Source organism: Sander lucioperca, chromosome 8 (assembly GCF_008315115.2).
Source record: "Sander lucioperca isolate FBNREF2018 chromosome 8, SLUC_FBN_1.2, whole genome shotgun sequence".
Lineage (NCBI taxonomy): Eukaryota > Metazoa > Chordata > Actinopteri > Perciformes > Percidae > Sander > Sander lucioperca.
Genome location: NC_050180.1, coordinates 26,337,177 through 26,344,676, shown reverse-complemented (window position 1 = coordinate 26,344,676; position 7,500 = coordinate 26,337,177). Strand labels below are relative to the sequence as shown.

At 40.1% G+C, this 7,500-nt stretch overlaps 1 protein-coding gene and 2 long non-coding RNA genes across 3 annotated transcripts in view; 1 reads left to right on the top strand and 2 right to left on the bottom strand.

Moving 5' to 3' along the window:
* The window catches only part of LOC116035203, a 3,996-nt gene extending 1,742 nt beyond the window's left edge, over positions 1-2,254 (bottom strand). Inside the window, exons 1-3 of the long non-coding RNA XR_004101295.2 lie at positions 2,139-2,254; positions 1,735-1,881; positions 1,593-1,646 (exon numbers count right to left, since the gene is read on the bottom strand). This is a non-coding gene — a long non-coding RNA (uncharacterized LOC116035203). The remainder of the gene's footprint in view (positions 1-1,592; positions 1,647-1,734; positions 1,882-2,138) is intronic.
* Positions 1-7,500, top strand: part of ube2g2 (ubiquitin-conjugating enzyme E2G 2 (UBC7 homolog, yeast)) — a 23,320-nt gene that overhangs the window by 12,824 nt on the left and 2,996 nt on the right. The gene's annotated exons all lie outside the window — the stretch shown is intronic.
* The window catches only part of LOC118495550, a 4,896-nt gene continuing 379 nt past the window's right edge, over positions 2,984-7,500 (bottom strand). Inside the window, exons 1-3 of the long non-coding RNA XR_004898002.1 lie at positions 7,421-7,500; positions 3,294-3,368; positions 2,984-3,074 (exon numbers count right to left, since the gene is read on the bottom strand). The exon at positions 7,421-7,500 is cut by the window's right edge and continues 379 nt beyond it. This is a non-coding gene — a long non-coding RNA (uncharacterized LOC118495550). The remainder of the gene's footprint in view (positions 3,075-3,293; positions 3,369-7,420) is intronic.

Genomic DNA, 7,500 nt, shown 5'->3' with positions numbered 1-7,500 from the left:
AACACCAGTGTACCCACAGCAGGGACGAAGCAAGAGAGGTGGGCTCCATGCTAGGCTAAGCTACAGGACCATGCTCGCTAATGTCTACTCTCTTGACAAATAAGATAGACGAGCTAAGAACTAGGACTACAAGTCAGCATGAGATAAGGAAATGTAGTGCTCTTATTCTCACTGAGATCTGGCTCTCTGACAGCACGCGAAACTCGGTTCTCCTGCTCCACACACACTCCATCTGCCGCGGAGACTGCACAGAGGCCTCGAAGAAGACCAGGGGAGGCGGTGTGTGTACAAAAGATGGTGTGGGAATGTGCAGGATGTTGAAAAGCACGGTTCACCAGACATTGAACTTTTAATGCTGAAGTGCAGACCCTTTTATCTACCAAGCAAGTTCAGCGCTGTGCCTCTGCTCGCTGTTTACATTCTACCGCGATGGGGATGCTACAGGACCTCATCAGCAAGCTGGAGACTGCACACCCAGATGCTGTCCTTCATCGTGGCCGGTGATTTTAACCACTGCAACCTCAGGGAGCGTCCTACCAAAGTACCATCAACACATGAGCTTTCCTTCGAGGGACAATACCAAGTGTACAGCAACGTGAAGAACACTTACAAGGCTGTGCCTCGGCCGCACTTTGGACTATCAGACCACATCTCAGTGTTCCTCTACCCAGCCTACAGGCAACTCCTCCTCCAGCTCCCCCAGTAAGTAAAACTATTAAAGTGTAAAGTGGAATGAAGGATCTGAACTAGTGCTTCAGGACTGCTTTAACAGTACAGACTGGGGTGTGTTTCAAACTCCTGCTCTGAGAGGGGACTTTACTGTGGACCTATAGGAATATGCTGCAGCTAACATTCGCAAATACACTGAGAAAATTATCCCCACTAAACGCTGCAAGATCTACGCCAACAACAAACCCTGGATTAACTGAAGTGTGGTCCATGCTATGTGCGCGCTCTGCTGCATGTGTCTCGGGTGACACTGAGGACTAGAGAAAGGCCAGATATGACCTGCGTAGATCAATCAGACAGGCCAAGAGACAATACAGACAGAAGCTGGAGGGATATTACACCACTGCTGATCCCGGGAGCATGTGGCAAGGTCTGCAACACATCACAGACTGCAAACAGAAAACAAACCGCTCACTTCAAAGCCCTCAACACCAGCTGAAAGGGAGGGACTATGGCCAACAAGGGCATACTGGACACACCGCTCTGTGTCACCGTGTCACCACTCGGTCCCCACCTGCTTCAAGTCCACCACCATCATGCCCCTCCCAAAGAAGGACACTGACTTGTCTGAATGACTACCGGCACCTAAACTATAACTGTGAAGCACAGAGCACCTTATTCAACTCAGGTTTTTTTTTCTTTTAATTCCAACTTAGGTTTACTGTACACTGTAAGTTACATTTTAATATTATATATATATATTTTTTTACTTTATTCTATTTTTCTATTTGTGTTGTGTATTTGTGTTATTATTTAACTGTTCTGTTAAGGGACTTGGGCAAAGTAAGAATTCCATTGTATGGTATAAACCACTGTGTTTCTTCTGTGCATAAGACAATAAACCTCTTGAATCTGAATCTTACCTTCAGAGGGAAGTACACTCTCATTTACTGTGGACGACACAAATGACACTGATCCTGTTGAACACACAATTTAACAAAAGTTACTTTTGTCACAGGAAAAAATACATTTCATCAGCAGTGACTATGAAGTGAGTTAACATACCAAAGCCTCCAATGTCATGGCCTCGCTCTGTGGTTGTAGAGTCAATATCCACAGGCTCCACAGTTCCAAACTCTGATGCTGTGACTTCTGTGTTGCTGTTATCAGATTCGCTCCCACTGTCTTCAGCGTCACTTAACACAATCTCATCTGGAAAATGGTATTAGTAAAACTCACATAAATAGCTGGACATAAAAATCTGTGGTTGAAATAGCCACATCAAATAAAAAGACCTAGGGAAAAGATAGTAGGCCTGTGGTTTTATACTTGCAACTTTTTGCAAAGTACCTATTTTTACTAGAGTAGTTTTGAGCTATTATACCTATATAATGTTAACACTGCAGGTCTATTTAAGTGGTTAGAGCACAACACATGTACACTCTATACTAATTCACAAAATATCTAACCTGTGCATCGATAGCCAAGCCACTTGAAGGAAGATACGGGTCCCACACAATTAACACACTTGTCCAAGGAGGATACTGTCGCGCACACCAGGCGGTGTTTTTGACACTGTTGGCGAAAAAATTAATTGTAGTATTTATTTATGCCACATAGTGTGAAAATAAAGATATTTCATATTTACATGTCAATATCTAATCACTATTATATATTATTATATATCCAATTATATATCCAATACCAATGTGACATTATTACCCTGTTATTGCATTGTATTTTATTGTTATTTATAGTGTATCTTATTTATGTGCAGCTTATTTATGTGCAGCTTATTTATAGCGTATCCTATATGAAGATATACCTTCTTCATATTTTTAAATTGTAGATGGGGAATTTGTGGTTAGCCTCAGTGCCAGGAGCTGACTTGTTGTAGCCCAGTATAACTAATAGGGTGCCTATCCATTACATGTAACCAAACAACTTACCATTCACATTAAACCAACATACAGATCAAAGGCAGGGAGTCCAAATGTTCTTGTAAACCAAAGTGATGTCTCTGTTGACAGGACCCTCTAAACTGTATGGTCCTCCCAAGTCATATTTGGGTGGGGTTCACCGTTTGATACACATACACTCCGATATTATACTGACTGAAGCTTGAAAAAGCATGTTAGGACAATGTCCTTCCATTTCATTGTCCACATAAAGCATGTTCTACTCAACATTGTCCACATAAAGCATGTTCTACTCAGGCGACTGCACACACACACACACACACATTGAAATAGGTTGGTAGATTTAACATTTTGCCACAAATAACTTCACTAAGTTGTACATCAGATTTAATTTACCTCTTCAACCTTGGTGAGTGGGCCGAGCTCTGGACTAGTCTGATTCAGGTAGCTGACAGCTGTATGGATGCACTTGCTCTCAGTGGTCAGCTGTAGAAGATGAAACAGAGACAAAAGGACAATAAAGAGAAAGTCCTGGGAATGTACTACTAGAGAGGATATTTGACATCTGAATAAAAAAACAAAAAACATTCTACTGTTGACAGAAAGACAGAGGAAAACCTTGCTTTAAAACTCACTGACAACATTTCAAGATATTAACAATCAGAGCAAGATATTTATAAAAATCTATCTTTTGTGAATATATACCTCTTCAGTATCATCAATTGTGGATGGGGGATTTGTGGCACCACAAATCTTTGGAGCCATTTCGTCATCAAGGGCCTGTAAAAAGGAAAAAAACAAAAAATATATATTATCATAAATATCTTGGAGACAAGATGTTCCCTGTGTAGCATTCTGTGAAAAGATATCATGGCTGTATTTCTGAGTGTTCTGTGGAAAACACGTAGTCTCTGAAACGGTTCTTTAGTCACTGAACAGGCCACATGACTACAGTCTGTAGACTATGAAAACTATACTCTGATGAATACAGCATTTGATTACTTCGTTGTTTATCTATTGCCAGCCCACTTGCTAGAATGATCGCACTCCTAGAATAAGTGGCTGTAAGCTTTTACATGGAGTGACTTTTTAGTCCTTTTATAGCTCTTAGATTTGCTATGATTCTTTTTAAATGACATCTTGTCATGAATTTTCATCAGTGTTGTTGAGTGGGTGCTCAGTACCTAAACAACGTATCATTCACATTAAACCAACATACAGATCAAATGCAGGTAGTCCAAGTGTTCTTGTAAACCAAAGTGATGTCTCTGTTGACAGGACCCTCTAAACTGTATGGTCCTCCCAAGTCATATTTGGGTGGGGTTCACCGTTTGATACACATACACTCAGATATTCTACTGACTGAAGCTTGAAAAAGCATGTTTAGACAATGTCCTTCCATTTCATTGTCCACATAAAGCATGTTCTACTCAACATTGTCCACATAAAGCATGTTCTACTCAGGCGACTGCACACACACACATACACACATTGAAATAGGTTGGTAGATTTAACCATTTTGCCACAAATAACTTCACTAAGTTGTACATCAGATTTAATTTACCTCTCCAACTTTGGTGAGTGGGCCGAGCTCTGGACTAGTCTGATTCAGGTAGCTGACAGCTGTATGGATGCACTTGCTCTCAGTGGTCAGCTGTAGAAGATGAAACAGAGACAAAAGGACAATAAAGAGAAAGTCCTGGGAACGTACTACTAGAGAGGATATTTGACATCTGAATAAAAAAAGAAACCATTCTACTGTTGACAGAAAGACAGAGGAAAACCTTGCTTTAAAACTCACTGACAACATTTCAAGATATTAACAATCAGAGCAAGATATTTATAAAAATCTATCCTTTGTGAATATATACCTCTTCAGTATCATCAATTGTGGATGGGGGATTTGTGGCACCACAAATCTTTGGAGCCATTTTGTCATCAAGGGCCTGTAGAAAGGATAAAAACAAAACATAATGTAGACCGTGGACTATGAAAACTATACTCTGATGAACACAACATTTAATGACTTCATTGTTTTTGTTCTACCAGTCTGTAATGGTCAGTATCCTCTTTGCTATGGTGTGCTGGGTAGGTGGCATCAGGACTGGTGGTGCTAACAAACTGCTAACAAAAGCTATAAAAATCATGTTCTACCTGAAGCTAGATGGAAAATGTACATTATTTTGGTATGTGAAATGTTCTATGGTTAAAGCATTTCTTATATGAGAACTATAAATTTCATAAAGTCAAATTTTGACCACCTTGCATCTCCACTGCCAGTCTGAGTCACCATAATTATAGGTGATCTCCTCTCCAGAGGCCTGTACTACGAAGCAATATTTGGCGTTAACGAGGTAACTTCAGTTTCAACCCAGGGTTTTCTATATCACGACGGTGGATCACTTGTTACCGGGTTCAATCGTCGTGGTAACTTATGCTGAACACCTAAACCGGTTGGGAGCAGGTTATGTTGGAGATTAGAGATCAACTGGTGTAAAAGCACCGCCTACTGACCAATCAATACTCGATTGATAACGGCGTCACCGTTCTTAGAAAGATCAGGTGGAGGTCGGTGCGCGGAGAGAGAGAGAGAGAGAGCGAGAGAGAGGGATGCGCTCATAAAAGTTAAAACATTTAGAGACCGACAAACCAGTTAACATTCCCTGATGGGTATTTTTATGAAATATATAGATTTTAATGGGAGGGAATTACATATAGGCTATTTGCATCTTGAGCCGTGTGTTGCCAATGTGCACATTGGTTTGAATTATGTTTTTATATGTTTTATTTCCTCTCACGATCGCTTCCGCACTGCCAGGGTTGCAACTGAAATAATAGGCTAAAGCAACGGCAGTTTATGGAAAGGACAAGTGTAATTATGATCAGATCTTGGTCCTGACTGATGGGGAAGATATTGATAAGCGTGATTTACGCATTTACAGCGTCGGCTATTTTTTGCCAGCTTTACTTCTGTTTTGGGAAGCAGCGACTATTGTATTGTCTGTGTTCTTCATATTTATGTAGAATTATAGTTTGCTCTTCTAATGTAAAATATGGTAGATGTTTGTGATTGGTCATGCTGTGCAGACACCGCCTCTTTTATGTGAATGCGCGCGTCGCTGGATTGGGAAACCCTGGGTTGATTGAACTAGTTGTTAACCAGCGTCGTGACACAGCTTATGCAGGACTGCAGTTGTTAGGGTTAGTGAAGCTGGGTAACTGAAAAAAATCCAGGGCATGTTGATCTTGATTTGTAGTACAGGCCTCTGGACTTATGTCTCAAACTGCAAACAAACAGAGATGGGGCTTCCCTTGCACAGTGAGGTACTTCATCTTGGCATTAGGGTTTAAATGGTCGTCATTTACAATTCTGCCAAGTGACCCATTCTCTGTTGCTGCATCAACACTACAAAAACACGTAAAACAAGTTTTTTTTTCAAAACAATCTGTTTTTATACTAATGCAATGTAAATTAACCTGACGTGAGAAAAGAGAAAAAGAGTCATATAATTCTGATTAGATTAACCAGTGACATATATACGTACCACCAAAGTCCTTTTAAATTTGGTTTCTTCGGTCAATAATTACAGATTATTATGACATTAAAAAGAACCACGGCATGAAATGTTATCACTGTGATGCTTCTGGCATTAGATCTGTTTTAGAATTATTCAAATTAACATGCACCTGACTGGTCAAAGAATGGTCAAAAGTATGTAAAACTACAAGAGAAAAGGCATTCCCATCCCCTCTACACGTTTACTAGATTCAACATAGTCATATCTTTGGAAAGTAGTCTAAACCCAGACATTTGCAGGAGGCTCAGTAAGCAGGTGCTGGTTGCTATAGAAACCATGGTGCTTTATACTACTGCCTCTGTCCTCAGCTAACTAAATGAACAGTCTGAAGATCTATATTAACAGTAACACTGTTTTTAACTATTTTTTTTTAAATAACACTCTACACACTGCACCAGGTACCTGTCAGGTCTGTTTCCCCTCATGTTTTGTATATTGATCATTGTGGTTGGTTACTATGGGTACCAATTAATTTATCTTACAGGTTTAGTACACTAACAGAACATCATAAACACATTACATTTATTAAATGGCCTGAAAGTACTCCTATTAATGATATATCTTCCAGCCTTCCTGTGTCACTGCAACTTCATATTTAAACAAAATGATGTTGGGCTACTAAGAAAATATTAAATTCTCTAAAACAAACACAATGTCTGTGGTAAACGATAAGGCTACCAGGTCCAGACCTCAGCAATTACAAAAGCTACAGGTGGATACAGAGCTACAGGTGGATACAGACAGGCAGTTAGATAAACTTGTTAATCAACTTAGTACTTACAGACCAGGAAAACCAAAGATGATATCAATGCATCCTCTTAGTTCTTTTTTGTTCCAATTCCAAAAAATCAGAGCTGCCAACTAGCTGCTTTCTAGTCCTCCTCTCCTGTCCTCTCTGCAGGCATCCACTTCACGTGAATGCTAAACGAGGCTTAACGAGCAGACCATGTGGCTAGGCCCTGCTAGTTAAGCCATGCCGTAGCCACAGCTCAACTTAACCTAGCTAGCTTTCATTTTAAAAACAACTACCAAATTTGACCTGCTGGCAATGCTGCTTCTGTCCTCATCTCTACCTGCTGTCTTCCACCTCTTTAGCCTGAGGCTTAATGAGCAGGACATGTTGATAGCCTCTCAAGCTAGCTCAGCTAACATCGCACATGCTTATAAATATATAGCACTTTACAGTCATTTCTTGCAAAAAGGAAACACTTCTTCATGCAAAAATGGAACTATATTTACAAATATAAACATTACCTGTATGTATTTAATCCTCTAGTAAGTCCATGACGTCTAGCTGCTGCTTCCCAGGTGTGGTCCATTTAAGTTTTAAACAA